This window comes from Coenobita brevimanus, chromosome 20 (assembly GCF_032717465.1).
Source record: "Coenobita brevimanus isolate Jiangsu-jjx chromosome 20, ASM3271746v2, whole genome shotgun sequence".
NCBI classification, from domain to species: domain Eukaryota; kingdom Metazoa; phylum Arthropoda; class Malacostraca; order Decapoda; family Coenobitidae; genus Coenobita; species Coenobita brevimanus.
Window position 1 is genome coordinate 13,090,366 of NC_136973.1, and position 16,299 is coordinate 13,106,664.

Sequence of the window (16,299 nt, forward strand, 5' to 3'; positions counted from 1 at the left end):
TTGTCCTCTGGGTGGTCGACCTTGTTTATCTAAGACGACCTCCCTGGGCGAACCTTGTTAACTAGTGTTAAGTTTTTGTGTAAATATGTGTTAAGTTATTAATAAGACCTAAAGTTTCTTCGAGTTTTCTATCATCCTGTGTAGTGATCGGGTAGTCCACCTAATATCTCTTGCCCTTAGACCTTTCACTATCCGGCTCATTACACTATACACATTACATGGGCGCGATGGCTGTACCCGAGTCGCAGCACACGGGAATGTCTCTTAGCCGTGGCGACACTATTTCTGGTTCTGTCTTTACTGGCTGGTCTTAGTTTATCTCGAGGCGCCACTGATATGTTTCCCTGGTTCCGTAGGGCTTGAGTATAGACACAGTACTTTGGTATATCACATTTGCCTCGCTGTTCATGCTAACTGACCCTTGGTTTCTGCCCTTGTGATTATATGCACTGATCGTCACTTCATATTGTTACTGTTTTACTGTCGCATTCACTACTGTCACATTCATTTAGTTTCTGACACGACTTGAGAGGTAAGGGAGGTCGTCACTAGGCCACTTGTTCCTGGGGTTAGCAGAGGTGGCGCCCGGGTGTGGGAGGGGGCCCCTCGGGAGAGCTCTCCCGCAGGAGACAATACACAGATCTCGGGGGCATCACCACCCGGGCCTGTTTCGTAGCTGGGGTGCAGGGAGGCCCTTCTGTCTGGGGGCCTCGACCTGGTAGGTGGCCCTCAGGACTGGGCCAAACAACTTCAGGAGGTGGGCCTGCCACCTTTTACTCCGGGCGGAGGGCCGGCGGGGGGTGGGGCCCGAGCGGTCCCGCTTTGGGGTCCGCTGGCTGGCCCTGGGAGGCCGGATGCTGTGGTCGCCTACAGAGCGGGGCGCCGTCAGGAACAGACTGCGGCACCTCTTCTGTTGGGTGTCTGTCAGGGGCCAGCGTCATCCAGGGGCCGGCTACAGGGCAGGAACAGGACCTTGCCACCACTCCTGGAACAGCAGCACCTCCGGGGAACCACACCTGGAGGGAGAGAGTAAAGGGCGTCCCACGCAGCCAAAAGGTAATGAGCCGGCCGTGCAAGGGACCTTCCCCTCAGGGAGAACCCTAGAGACAGCAGACGCAGGGCGTACGGTGGGCGCTCCTTTCCCCACATGTACAGTTGCCATTGTGGCGGTTCCACAGTCTCTAAGGGTAGCAGGAGAAGGACGTATGGTGGCCGTTTCTTCCCTGGTACGTACGGTGGCCATTACCTCGGTGCTGCTCCCGAAGGAGGAAGAGGCAGATGAGGGACGTACGGTGGCCGTTCCCTCCCTGACACGTACGGTGGCCGTTCCCTCCCTGACACGTACGGTGGCCATTGTCACAGCTCTGCCTGCCCAATGGGAAGTAGCTGAGGGGCGTATGGTGGGTGCTCCCTCCCTGATACGTACGGTGGCCGTTACCGCGGTGCTACTCCTGTAGGAGGAGGAGGAGGTGGATGAGGGACATACAATGGCCGTTCCTTCCCCGACACATACGGTGGCCATTGTCGCGGTTCCACTCCTGCCTTTGCCAATCTGTGTGTGCTCAATAGCTAGCACACCGCGGCAGTCTCCAGATGTGGCTGTAGCTGAGGCGCATACAGTGGCCGCTCCCTCCCTGGTATGTACAGTGGCCGTTACCACGGCGCTACAGGGGGAAGCAACTAAGGGGCTTATAGTGGCTGCTCCCTCCCCAGTACATACAGTGGCTGTTACCACGGTGTTGCTTGGGACTGTATCTGGAGCAGTCCCACCCCAAACCTGGTGAGGGCTGCTCCATCTGTGAGGTCATCTCTCATTCCTGCGTTGTCGCCGTTGGGTAGGTTGAGAGGAAGAGGGACTCAAGGTAGGGGCACCCCGGCGCCCTTCTCGCTCTGGGCCAATCTCGCACTGACCTGGCCTGCTGTTGTATCCTCCTGGGGTAGGGTAGGGCTGCGGCTCTGCAGCGGGGTGGGGGGTCCGGCGGCGGAGGTGCGTATGTGGTAGGTCTCCATATTATAATTGCAAATCATAATAGATAGATAGATAAATAGATAGATAGAGAGACAGATAGAAGCAGGGAGTCAGATGATTGAGAAGGTGTTGTGTCTGCGAGAATCGAGCAGTGCTAAACATGCTTACACAACACTGAGGAAAGCTGACGACAGCGGCCAGTAAGGAGATGATGCAGTTAGCTGTCAGCAGTCCTCTCGTGAACAAAGATCTAGTCCACCCACGAGGAACACACATGACACACCCCTGCTACACCAGATTTTAGGAAAGAGAGCTCAGACGGAGATTAGCCACCGAACAGGCTAGACAGAAGGAGACAAGCGACCCTAGAGAGAGGTCGAGACGGAGATTATGTAACAGTTGCATTAACAAGATGTAACTTTTATGTAACTTTAACTACAATTATGTACCTACAAACGATATGTAACAATTATGTAACGACAAACGATTGCATTATGTTACACTAACTACAATTATGTAACTTACAAACGATATGTAACAATTATGTAACGACAAACGATTGCATTATGTTACACTAACTACAATTATGTACCTACAAACGATATGTAACAATTATGTAACGACAAACGATTGCATTATGTTACACGTTGCCAATTATGTAACAGTTGCATTAACAAGATGTAACTTTTATGTAACTTTAAGTACAATTATGTAACTACAAACAATATGTACCATTATGTAACAGTTGCATTAACAAGATGTAACTTTTATGTAACTTTAACTACAATTATAAGGCCAAGACACTTATGTAATAGTTGCATTAACAAAATGTAACTACAATTATAAGGCCAACACAATTATGCATTAACACAATATAAGTCATACAATTATAGCACAATTCCGTATTACCAGTATCATCATACAAGTTAGGTGAAATATTAGACATTACTAAAGTGATATATAACTCAAATATGTAATGTATAACCTAGCAGTATTACCATTGCACAATTATATGCGTACGTCTGTTGTACATGCACGTCTTACAAGTGTTATACAACAACCATTGCATTTATTCAAATATGTATACAACTTATTTAAAATGTAATATTACTGAATAATCACTATTTACTATGAATAATATATGTATACAATATTCATACAATTATGTTACTTTACAATATTATGTATTTCACTTAATTAGCTTATAAGTTCATTATAATGTGTATGTAGTATGTATTAATATGTTATAACTATTAAATGTCGATGGTACGCCATTTTTGCGCGGACGAGCAATGTGGTAGGTCTCCATATTATAATTGCAAATCATAATAGATAGATAGATAAATAGATAGATAGAGAGACAGATAGAAGCAGGGAGTCAGATGATTGAGAAGGTGTTGTGTCTGCGAGAATCGAGCAGTGCTAAACATGCTTACACAACACTGAGGAAAGCTGACGACAGCGGTCAGTAAGGAGATGATGCAGTTAGCTGTCAGCAGTCCTCTCGTGAACAAAGATCTAGTCCACCCACGAGGAACACACGTGACACACCCCTGCTACACCAGATTTTAGGAAAGAGAGCTCAGACGGAGATTAGCCACCGAACAGGCTAGACAGAAGGAGACAAGCGACCCTAGAGAGAGGTCGAGACGGAGATTAGCCTTAGAACAGAAAGAGAGAGAGATAGCGAGACAGGGAGGTAGCTACCCGGGACTTATACTCTTCCCATAGAGAGACCTGTTTAATATTTCCAAGACAAATAAAAAATAGTCCCATACTATTCTTTACCTCTCCCGTCACTACATGACATCTGGTGGGGAAACTACTACAAGATATAAAAGCCGCTCGACCACAAGTGTTACTATATACTGCCTCTACAAGCAAATACAAAGTCGCTGCTTTATGATACAAAGTCTTTATGACACGTATTTTAAACATTATGTTCTAGCACACGATAAATAATCATTTTCTTTATATAACCACATTATTTATAAACAGTTTCTTTGTTAACCCGTCACGTCCCAACCACTTTCGCACCTATGACACCTCCCAGTCCCGACCACTTTTGGAAAAAAATTTTTTTGGCTAAAACTTCCACTGATGTTGAGAAACAAAGGAAAATCACAAAGAAAGTGCTTACCGTGGTCCGCAACCGGTCAGAACAGGTGAGGTCCCCCGCGCCAGGTATCGTATTCTATCATAGAGGTGTGAGGCGCTCACGTTTTCTATGGTAGGTAATTTTGGGAGAAACAACAAACAACACCTCTACATTTATTGAATTTGAACTAATAAACAATAAGAATAACTATAATGAATTTCAATGACATATATATGAAAAATAAGCATTGTACCTTCGCACGAGCATAGCGAATTTCGTCAGATTGGTAAAACGCTATGTGCTAAGTTTCTTGTTTCAGTCAACATATCATTTTTTCTACTTGTATACTACTGTTTCAATGCCATTTTACCATTTTGTACTGTATATAAATGTTTTCAGTTGTTTTCATTCATTATGATGACATGTAGCATAAGTATAGGGAACATATGCATACTCAGCGCACTAGCTACGACTCGTATTTCAACATACAACATTGTTTTATCACTTTCATAATATTTTCTTCTTTACATTGAACCTTTCCTCCACCACTATAAACGTTTTCAATTATTTCTATTCATTACGAGGGCATTTAGCGAAATGCTAGCGCATAATCTCGTAGCAAGCACACTCTCTAACACTCGTGTTTCCACTTTTACTTCATTTCTTCAGTCACAATATACTTTACCACTTACATTACACCCATTTACACCCTATTCTGCACTATACATATTTACTGACATTATTTATTCAAGTTGAGCGTCAGAATATCGCATGAAAATACCCTCGCAATGAATGTTTCGACCAAGATAATACTCATACACTTACATACTAATATTCCACTTTTATTACACCCGTGTTCACTTGTAGACTCCTATTTACATATTTACGGGCCTTATTTATTCCACTGAGCATCTGAATATCGCATCAAAATACTCTCGCAAGGTATGTTTCCACTTAGAAATTACTCATACACTTACATACTAATATTCCACTTATATTACACCCGTGTTCACTTGTGGACTCCTATTTACATATTTACGGGCCTTATTTATTCCACTGAGCGTCTGAATATCGCATCAAAATACCCTCGCAAGGTATGTTTCCACTTAGATAATATTCATACACTTACATAATAATTTTCCACTTATATTACACCCGTATTCACTTCCATACTACTATTTACAGATCTACGGGCCTTAAAATTACACTGAGCGTCTGTTTATCGCATTTATTTCAGAGTATCAGCGTCCTATCGCATTCACACCTTATCAGAAGTGCAGGAACGTGTGAAACTCACTGAAACATGGGTGAATACACAGACCCACGTCACACTGAACGCACTCATAGCGGGTGTCCTTCCTCTGAGTGGTGGGTCTCACCCGGGAATTGCTACAAACGTGACACCTGTGCTGGGGCCTAGGTCTATTTGCTTGGGGAGGTATAGGAGTGGGGAAATGGCTGGCGGATAATCTCAGGGGAGGGTGGGCACCTGGGGCTGTGCGGGTGCGGTGTTGGGGCCTTTCAACCGCATACCTTGCAACAATCTCTCGTGTCAGCTCCCTCACAAACCCTTCCAATGTTTCCTGAACTCCTGTTGTCATGGCGTGAAGGTGGTGGCAATTCAGGGCAGTAATGTCAAGCAGGTGAAAGAATAGTTTTTTGTACCACTTCATCGTGGTCCTGGCACACTCGACAGTGGATATCATGAAGTCTGACTGGTCCACGAGGCGCATGTTGATATTATAATCAAGAACACACTAAGGTTTCCATACATGGCTCCTGTTCTCGCTCCGATAATCTACCGACTCTGTACGGTGCATCAAGGGGCGGTGAACCGTGGACAAGAGGCGGACTTCTCTATTGTGGCTCCACACAGTTGCAAGGATATTGTTTGCCTGGAAGAAGACAACCTCATTCCTGTCAAGTTTCCTCCCAACCTTGACCATGTGATGCTGGTTCACCTTGACGGTCCCACATATCCCCGTGTCATGGCTGTGTAGATATCGAGCGAGAAGAGGGCTAGTGTACCAATTATCAAGGTAAAGGACGTGACCACGATGAAGATAGTCTTCTATCATTGTCTTTACCACTGCTCCTGACAGACCAATACTTCAATCTTCTATTATGTCTATCTGTGCACCAGTGTACAGGACTATGTCTTGCATGTATCCAGTCCTACAGTCGCACATAACAAAGATCTTGAACCCAAAACGGTGCCTTTTGCTGGGTATGTACTGCCGAAATGAAATATTGCCTCTCCACAACACGAGACTCTCGTCTATGACGAGGTCTCTATAGGGATAAAATGAGGAACGGAATGACTGCCTTAGGTGATCAAAAACCAATCTAATTCGCCTCATCTTATCGGTCATTAGCATTTGCAGGATCAGCTGCATCATAGAAATGGAGGCGGCTTAGAATTTGCTGAAACCGATTACGGCTCATTACTTGGACAAATATTGGTGTAAGCATAATAGGGTCCCTTGTCCAGTATGCAGGAATTCGGTTCTTTCGTACAATACCCATCAAAAGTACCAAGGCCAAAAACAAAAACATTTCTGCAAGGGAGACTGGGTAATCATAGAGGATTGAATGCCTGCTCCTTGTGCCCTGTCTTTCACTCTCACGCCGCTGGCTGTTAGCGAATCGGTTTGTTTGATCCACTATTTCCTCCACAAAAGCCTCACTGAAGAAAGGATGGAAAAAATCCAGCCTGGTTGAATTTGGGTGAATACCGGGAGCAATGCATCCAGCACGCCCCTGCTCAGTGAATGGGTGAATGAGGGGAGTAAAATCACTCCCATCCTCCCAATTCCAAGACACATATTCCTCATCCCGATCGTGCCCATCCTTGCCTTCATCAGGGTGGGGAGGAGATGATGGTGGGGGAGGTTGGGGAGGAGGAGTGCGTAGGGCTTCCCGACTCGCACTCCTCTTCCCTCTGCCTTTACCCTTCCCCTTTCCCTTACCCTTACGGGCTTGGGGAAGATCAGGGGGCTGTGGGGAGGAAGCCCGGGAATACTGGGGAGCATAAGATGTGCTGGGGAGTGGCTCCTCCATACCTCCCTGCTCCATCACCACACCACGTGACTCACCACCCACCCTCACTGCCCCAAGTGATAAGCCCCGCCGCCTCACACCACCACGTGACTCACTCCCGCCACTCTCACTTTCCACACTCCTCCCAACACTTTCCCTTTCACTCCCCACTCCCTCAACGCCACTTCCGCCATCCCCAAACAAAACACTAGGCCCATACCTGTTAGAACGATGTGGTGTGCGCTCTGGGCCGCGATGAGTAATAACCTCACGGCCGTACCACGTGGCAGCACGTCCCATGGCTATGTCCTCGTCCTCGTCATCGTCCTCGAAATCGGGCTCGACGTCACATAGGGGCTAGCTAGATGATCTTGCATGTTATTGTGCAGCCTGACCCTCTCCTGCAGCACGATAAGTCACGTAGCGCCGCTTCCTGGGGGATGGGACTTCCTCATCACTGCTGCTGCTTTCCACATCCTCTGGTTGGACATAATCTTTATCCATCTCCTCATCATCGAGTGGTGAATCACTGTCGCCAGTAAAAGCATCCAGGGCAGCTTGAATTCCTCCTCTGAGAGACCTCTGTGCACCATGCCTGAGCAGGACCGTTGCTAACAGGTGAGTGACCGAGCCGCAGGTGAGCGCGGGTCACGCGGGGTCGCTGAGTGTCCCCACCTGGTGGCAGGTAGGGGAAGGTCGTGCGACGCTATGTACCAAAAATCAAGCACGAATTTTGAAAATTGTGGAAATTGTGCAACTTGCAATTGCAAAACGTACCGATACGTCGACGGGACTGGCAAATGCAAAATGTTGCAATGTATTCATACGTTGACGGGACGTCTCGGGTTAAACACCAAAATTCACAGTTCTTGGTTAAATTCACTTCGTCAATTTTTCCCATATTTTCACTAAAAATGTTAAAAATTATTGAGTAAAATGATTAATTTTCATTAAAATTCATGAAACGGGGCTACACAGAGTTGACTCATGCTGAAAAATGGGGTCTGAGGGGATATTCTCCCTACAGGGTTAATGATTTTTCAGCTATCGATGATGCCAACGTTATTTTACTATGATTCTTTTCTCAGCAGGGGTTCATTCCATCCCACGGACTTCTGGTGTTTTTTCCTAGAGACCTGTGCCGTGGTGGAATGATGACTGCTTTATAGCAAAAGCAACTTACAAGGTGGCTGCCTGTTGGTATTTTGGCAATCGTGATGTTTTTCTAAAAATCCAGTTTCCAAAGCCCGTGCTCACTATGGACGGGTCATGCAGAATGCTCACTGTAACTCGTGGAGGTCGTATGTTTCTACAGTTGCGTCTTTCACTCCAATGACTATGGTGTGAAAAATGGTTCACAAGATTTCTGGCAGGTTCTCGCCCGCCTCCCCACCAGTGTTGTGACTTCATAGAAATCTTGTGCCTGCACCAGATGCAGTAGCCTCTGCTTTTGCAAATCAGTTTTGTTGTTTCAAAAAAGGATCCTTCTAAGCCGTGTGCTAGCTTTCATAGCAATCAGGAGAGGCTGGGTCTTGACTTTAGCACTCGAGGCAGAGAGCCCTATAATTCAGAGTTCAGCCTCTGAAAGCTGCATGCTGCTCTCTCGGTGTGTGGAGACACTGCTCCTGGAGCTGACGACATTCGATACACTCTTCTCTATCATTTGTTGACTGACTCGGTACAGTTTTTATTGGACCTTTTTAACAGGGTTTGGAGTGAGGGCTGTATTCAGTGGCGTCACCAGGGGGGGGGGGCTAGGGGGAGCTTAGCCCCCCAAATCAAGGACTCATCCCCCCAAAAACTGCAGCCCCCAAAATAATAATAATAAAAAATCACCAGCTAACATAGTATGCTTGGAGCTCGGCATTGACCCAGCTAGCTTTCCCCCAACCCCCTACCGCCAATCAACTTTTATTCGTGCATCCATATTAGTTTAATACAATATTATTTATAGCTATATAATGTGATTAGTTATTCACAATTTACGTAAACCTATGACTCAAATCGTAATAGTTATAATATATTAGTTTCCCATATACTTTTTCCAAGCTTGGTTATCTTTGAAATGTATTTATTGCACAAAGAATGCAAGATTTGTATTACATTTATCAGACTTATTATATATTTACAATATATAATATGGTATATATTAATCACGGAGCTTTAAAATTGGATTATGCAGTCTAAAATATCTGATCTATGCAATTTTTCACAAATTCGAATGTTTAGAGTATCGTAACTCGGAATGTTTGTTTACACTGAGAAGTGTCTGTGAACTGTGACTAAATCCTGTGTTGTTTTCGGTTTTATTTGAATGTATTGGTTTCAGTGGCTGTATGGACGTTACTACGTTCCGGTATATTGCTAGCCACCTCACTTTACCTGTTCATTTTTGTTTTTACAGATATGAGATCTAGCCTATACTCTATACAAAGAGTCAGCAGTACTTAGTTGGTTCAGTCGACACTCGACTGTCAGAAAGAATGTCATTTCCCTTTTATAGGCTATTCTACAATAATACATTTGCGGATATCAGCCAGCAGCCACTCAAGTGATAATAAGGTAATCTAAAAATCCTCAGGGACAGGGTGACATAAGGAAATTCTTTCGCACTCGCACCTCCAAAGATGACTCAGATGAGTGCCAAGAAAAAGTGGCTGTTATTGGGAATGAGGTGCCAGAAGCAACCCCAGATAACCCCAAAGCTGAACCCATTCAGACGTGTAAGTAGCCCTATATCAAACTATTTCAGTAGTCATTTTATGAAGCTTAGGCTAGGATTTTTTTTATTGATTTATTTTTAAATTGGCTAGGCCTAGGCTATTTCTCATTGTTGCAAATATATTGTCCTAAACGTACAGAGTGGGAAACTAGGCTAAAACTCTCTCTCTCTCTCTCTCTCTCTCTCTCTCTCTCTCTAATATATAATATATTTTCTCATTATTTTTTTAGCCACCGCCCAGCACAAGTCATAACCATGATATACCTGCTGAAGAACCGGTTGAAAAAGCTGTGGTGGATTCACTCGATCTTGATTTGGTAGTTGACAAATTTGCATCTCTCCCAATACCACCATAGTCAAGCTCAGGTGAATCCACCAAAAGACGTTTGTCCCTTACATAACATGGGGTCCGGGGCATGCATCATGATGATTGGTGATAGTTTATAGAATGAACAGCGATTTTAGTTTACATTCATTGATAAGTAATACTGTGAAATAAATGAAAAAAAAAAAAAAATCCACATTGCATTATGTCACTGCATGGGAGGATATCAGTTTTTATAGAATACAATTTTTTTTTGTAATTTTGTTTTATCAAAATGGTTTTATAATGTAATTGCTTTATGAATTGGAGTTACTTGTTTTAAAATAATAATATATAATTTTTGTTTTTTTGTGAATGGTTTTACTTTCCTATCACTACCGGTAATGGAAGATAAATCGTGGCAATTATATCTATATACATTGAATAAAGAGCTTCTTTGAATTATCAGATTTAATATGGTAAGACTAAGAAACAGTTATGATACCACATACTGGTAATACTAGCAATTGAAGAAAAACTTATCTGCAAAAAAGCTTTATACAATTACACTGTACACATTATATAATAAGGCTTACTGATACCTGGTTGTAGATCCATCAATATTCATGTGTCCTATAAGTTTCTTAGCCTGTGAGACCTTATTTTACCTTTTCTTCATCTATAGGCCTCAAAAATGCCCCTAAAACTGCTCAATTTCCGAAAAATTTTCCGGGGGGACTTACAGCGCCCCCTCCGTATCCCTCAGCTGCATAGGCTCGCTTCGCTCGCCCCCCCTCTTCTACCTACACCAGGGCTACAGCCCCCCCAAAATCTGACCCCTGGTGACGCCACTGGCTGTATTCCTAAGAGTTGGAAGTTGGATATTGTCCTCCCCATTCCAAAGCCTGGTAAAGACCATTCCCATGTCTCCAACTATTGCCCTATTAGTTTGACATCATGCGTGTGCAAACTATTTGAAAAGAGGGTCAGTGTCAGGCTTGTGTGGATTCTGGAGAAGGGTTGCTTTCTCTCTCCTTCACAGTGTGGGTTCCGAATATTACGGTGCACGTCAGACAACCTTATCAGGCTCGAGGCATCGATCTGTGAAGCTTTATCCTCTAAGCAACATCTTGTGGGTGTGTACTTTGAGAAGGCTTATGAAACTGCCTGGCACCATGGCGTCCTCTAACAACTTCATGCCTTTGGTTTACGTGGTTGCCTGCCTGTGTTGCTTAGAGACTTCTTGACTGATCGTGTGGGTTCTACCAAGGCCGTCTTGATTTGAACAGGCCCGGGTCTCCCGCCAATATCTGACAGTGACGTCACAATCGGTGGCCATTGTATTATTCCGCCAGCCCACCCGCCACGTTATAAACAGTGAGGCACGCCAACAATTCACCCACTTATTTCAAATTTTTCCTCTCTTTCATTTGGGTTTTGATCACGGTAAGCCATACACGTATTATTGAATATGTATAACCATATTAGAATGCATGAAAAGCATCATTCCTATTACTGAAAGCATTTTAGATGAGAAATTAGAGGTATCAGACTATCAACAGTGGATATCTTCTAGGTTACAGTAAAGTAGTTTTCGTAAATACGTTAGGCAACGAAATTACAACACAGCCTAAGTTTCTCAGTGTTCTTTATTAAGTGTGCATAATATATTTTGGTGGATCACAGTCGTATTGAGATGTTAATTTGTTTACTGATGCCTTACTTCATTCCATTCAAAATAACCTAGGCTACTCAATGGTAGCTTGAGTTATTCTTTTAATTCTGTGTATTCAGTGAAATATCTAGGTAACAAGGATATCAACCGACAAGTATAGGCTTAGCCTAGGATAAGAAGAAACATTTATAAGCCCAGCCCAGGCCAAGCAAAAACATTTATGGGCCTTGTCTAGACAGGAAGAAACGTATAGGCCTAGCCCATGCCAAGAAAATGTGCATAGGCCAAGCCCAGGCCAGGAAAAATGTACATAGGCCTATCCTAGACCAAGAAGAAATGTGTATGGGTCCACCCTAAGCCAAATGTAATGCCTTTGTCTAAATCTTATGCCTAAATGATGACAAGAACTGTTAGCTAAATATGAATTTTAGCCAGGCCGGGGTCTATTTTATTAATACTCATGTTTCCTATAGTTTGAAGAGAGGGACTTAAAAGGAGATTTGCGCCGGTTAGAGCATAAATAGAAATGAATATATGATACAAGAAATCTAATATTTAAATGACAAATATCAGTTTGGTAAAATTGATGTTGGGCAAGTCTGTAAACTAATACCCACTATTTTGTGTATAATTAATTTAGTCCCCATTACAGTTAGGTCAAGTTGTTGCACTGTTTTATGGTAGAAGCTGTTAGATGGATAATAAACTAATCTGACCTTACCTAACAAGGAGAGGAGAAAAAACAAAAAAACATTACCGATGATTGGAATATACAGTAGTTATATAGCAATATGCTTATATAATTATATAGCTGTATATACCTATACCTAGCCTAAGAAAAAAAGGCACATTATATAAGTGATGCATTGGTAGTCAGAAGCTTAACCTACACAAATTGGTTGATTATGTATATGCATATAGTGTCTACAGTTTCTTCCTTTGGTGTACTGTTTGCGCATTCTTCAGCAATTCAGTTTTTTACCTGTGTGTACGTTATTTATACCTACTTTTTCAGATTTCCCGGGAATTCATGCAGATTTTATGTTAATAGATGCATTAAAAACAGTAAAGTGGACATAATATTGGGTTTATTCAAGTGGGTTTTATTCATCCAGGTGGACAAAAGGTGGGCCACCGACGTTATTGCCAACCCTGATTTGTGTGTATTATTTTACCGTGCAAGTAAAACAGTTATTTTCAGTTTGTACAGTGATAAATAATCTTTACACAGACAGTTATCCTAATATCTTATAAAATTTGGTTCTGAACACATCTGTTCATTACAATGTTTTAGGCTTTAAATACGGGAAGAGTGTAATTTTTAATTTTATCATAATAATAATAAATAATAATAACTAATATTAGTGTTAATGTAATAATAAAAAATAAATAATAATGTGCATACTTAAGTATGCAAATATTAAATGTGTACGCATGAGAGAGGCAAAGTCACAGGGAATTTGTGGCCACCGCCTGTGAAGTCATCAGTCTCTCCTCCGGGCCTATATACTGTATAAAGACGGCCTTGGTTCTACCCTCTGTGTGCCACTGTGCCAGGAGGAAGGTGTCCCACAGGAGAGTGTCTTAAGGGTTTCCCTGTTTGCAGTGGCCATCAATGGTATCATTGGCACTGTGCCTACCGGGGTATCCTCATCCCTTTATGTAAATGACTTAGCTATACTGTATGGTTTTCTGGCTCCCACATGTCTGCTATTGAGTGGCATATGCAACTTGCCTTGGACAAGATTTCTGTCTGGACCACTTCCAAGGGTTTTCAGTTTTCCCCTTCTAAGACTATGGCTATGCACTTTTGTAGGATGAGAGGGATACACCCGGACCCTGATCTCAAGCTTTTTGGCAGGAGACTCCGTTGTGTGGCAGAGACGAAATTCTTGTGCCTGACGTTTGACCGCCGTTTGACTTGGGTTTCACACTTGGGAAATCTTAAAGCATCATGTATGAAGGCTCTCAGTCTATTAAGGGTTCTGTCCCATACCTCTTGGGGTGCTGATTGGAGGACACTCTTGCATTTGTTTCAGGGCTTTGTAACCTCCAAGCTGTCATATGGCTGCGAGGTCTACTCCTCTGCCACAGAGTCCAGAGTAAAAGCTCTAGATGCTATCATGCTGGTCTTCACCTTGCATCTGGGGCTCTTTGGTCATCTCCGATTCCCAGCTTGTTGGTGGAAGCTGGTGTGCCTCCCTTAGATCTACTGCATCAGCCTGTTGCAGCATGGTGCTGGCTCCGGATTCATTGCCTTCCAGACTCACTTGTCTGTGAGTGTGTGATGCAAGTCTTCTTTTTTGTATTATAGCAGACATCCTTGCATGCCTCGTCCGTCAGGCTATAGGCTTTGGGATATCATGGAGGAGTTTGGTTTATTGGCAGTACTTGTCAGTCCTGTTTGGATCCCAAGTGCAGCCATGGATCTTGTCTAAGGTAACTTTCTGCAGTTTTTTTTTTTTTTTTTTTCAGGCTCAAAGGATTCTGTCTCTTCTCAGTCTCTTTTACATTATTTTTAGAACATTCTTATAGTCATGGAGGGTCTTTGGCTGTGTATACTGTTACGGAACAGAGAGAGATAATGAACACTTCAAGTGAGAATACTAAAATCACTACTGTCCCGCAAAGTTCCAGGTTCAAAACAAAAGAGTTAGGTAAAATTACAAGTTAAGGTTTAATGCTCAAAATAACAACTAAACATTCAGGACTCATAAGGATAATGTAATGGCAAAAACAGGTTAAATATATGGTTAACTGCAATAGCCTCTATTAACACGAAATTAGCAAGAGTAAATTTATTTAAGTCAGCCCTGATAAAATGAGAAAACCGGATAATGCTCAGTTAATGCAAGATATATTATTACAGATACAAAATATTATTAACATTGGCTGACACCAAAAACTCCACATGAATCACAAAAACCTCACCAGGCCCACGAATTAACTAACACCTTATGCCATACAGTACAAGAAAAAAAAATGCAACAACACTTATACACAAATTACACAGCAGCTAGATGGTTGGAGACCTCCCGAGCACTCACAAAAATAATAATAACTGTACAGGGGAGGACAGAGATGTGAACAAAATGAGGAGTAGATCTAAGTGACAATTAATGCAGAGACTGAGCTCATTATATAGGGGGCCGGCAGAGCTTGATACAACTTTTAAGAAGGACGCGCAAATGAAGCCATAGGGGACAAAGAGTTGACAATCCTGCTCTGAACAGAAAGAACGACTTACTCTACTATAAGGGGGAGAAGGGGGGAGTGAGGCAGAACACGGAAGTCTGATCACTATGGAAGCCACGAGGCGAATCGTGATCAAACATGCAGCACACTGTACGTTAGAATCATACAAAGGATGATGAAATCATAGGCTGTGTAACACTTCCCCACAAAGAAAAAGATATTTACGAAGGAAATTTCTTATTACTCTAAAACAATCTGCCTAAAGTCTAGATAAGCAATCTGCAATAACATTTTCTTTCCCCTTGACATGTTGTATGTCTAATGAATACTCCTGAAGAAGTAGACTCCATCTTGTCAATCTCTGATTTTTATCTTTAAACTTACTAAGGAATTTCAGTGGGTTATGATTGGTATAAATGACTGTGGGGTCAAACCAGAACACAAATAAAATGAAAAATGCTGTAAACCCAAAATCAAGGCCAAAAGCTCTTTCTCAATAGTTCAGTAGTTCTTTTGAGGTGGAGTGAACTTCTTACTGTAATAAGATACTGGGTGTTCAATACCCTGATCATCCTCTTGCAGCAAAACAGCCCCAGCTCCTGTATCACTTACGTCAACAGCCATCTTAAAAGGCTTAGCAAAATTTGGAGTAGCGAGCACTGGCTGACTTAATAGGATAGCTTTAAGTTTACTAAAAGAGGATTCACAGTTATCGGTCCAGACAAATTTAACTCCCTTTTTCAGTATGTCTGTAAGTGGTGATACAAGAATTGAAAAGTTAAGAACAAATCTCCTGTAATAACCTACCATTCCCAAAAATCTTTGTAGCTCTTTCCTACTTTTAGGTCTGGGAAGATCACTTATAACCTGAACCTTAGCTCCTGGTGGTGCAACATGTCCATCACCAATTACGTACCCAAGGTAATGAACTTTAGCTTGACCAAACTCACACTTTGATAAATTAGCTATATACAAGATTAGCCTGAACCAAACGCTCAAGAAATTTACTGACATGGCATAGGTGATCTTTCCAGTTGTCACTGAAGATTAATACATCATCAATATAAACAACACACCCTGCCAAACCCTCTGTTACAACATTCATGAGCTTCTGAAAAGTGGCTGATGCATTCGTCATACCATATGGCATTACAGAACATGCAAAAGTCTTTCCTAGTGTTACAAAACATGAGATCTCCCTAGCATGTTCAGTCATAGGTACTTGCCAGTATCCCTTTAACAAATCAAACTTACTTATGTACCTAGCCTTTCCGATCTTGTCTATGCAATCTTCCAC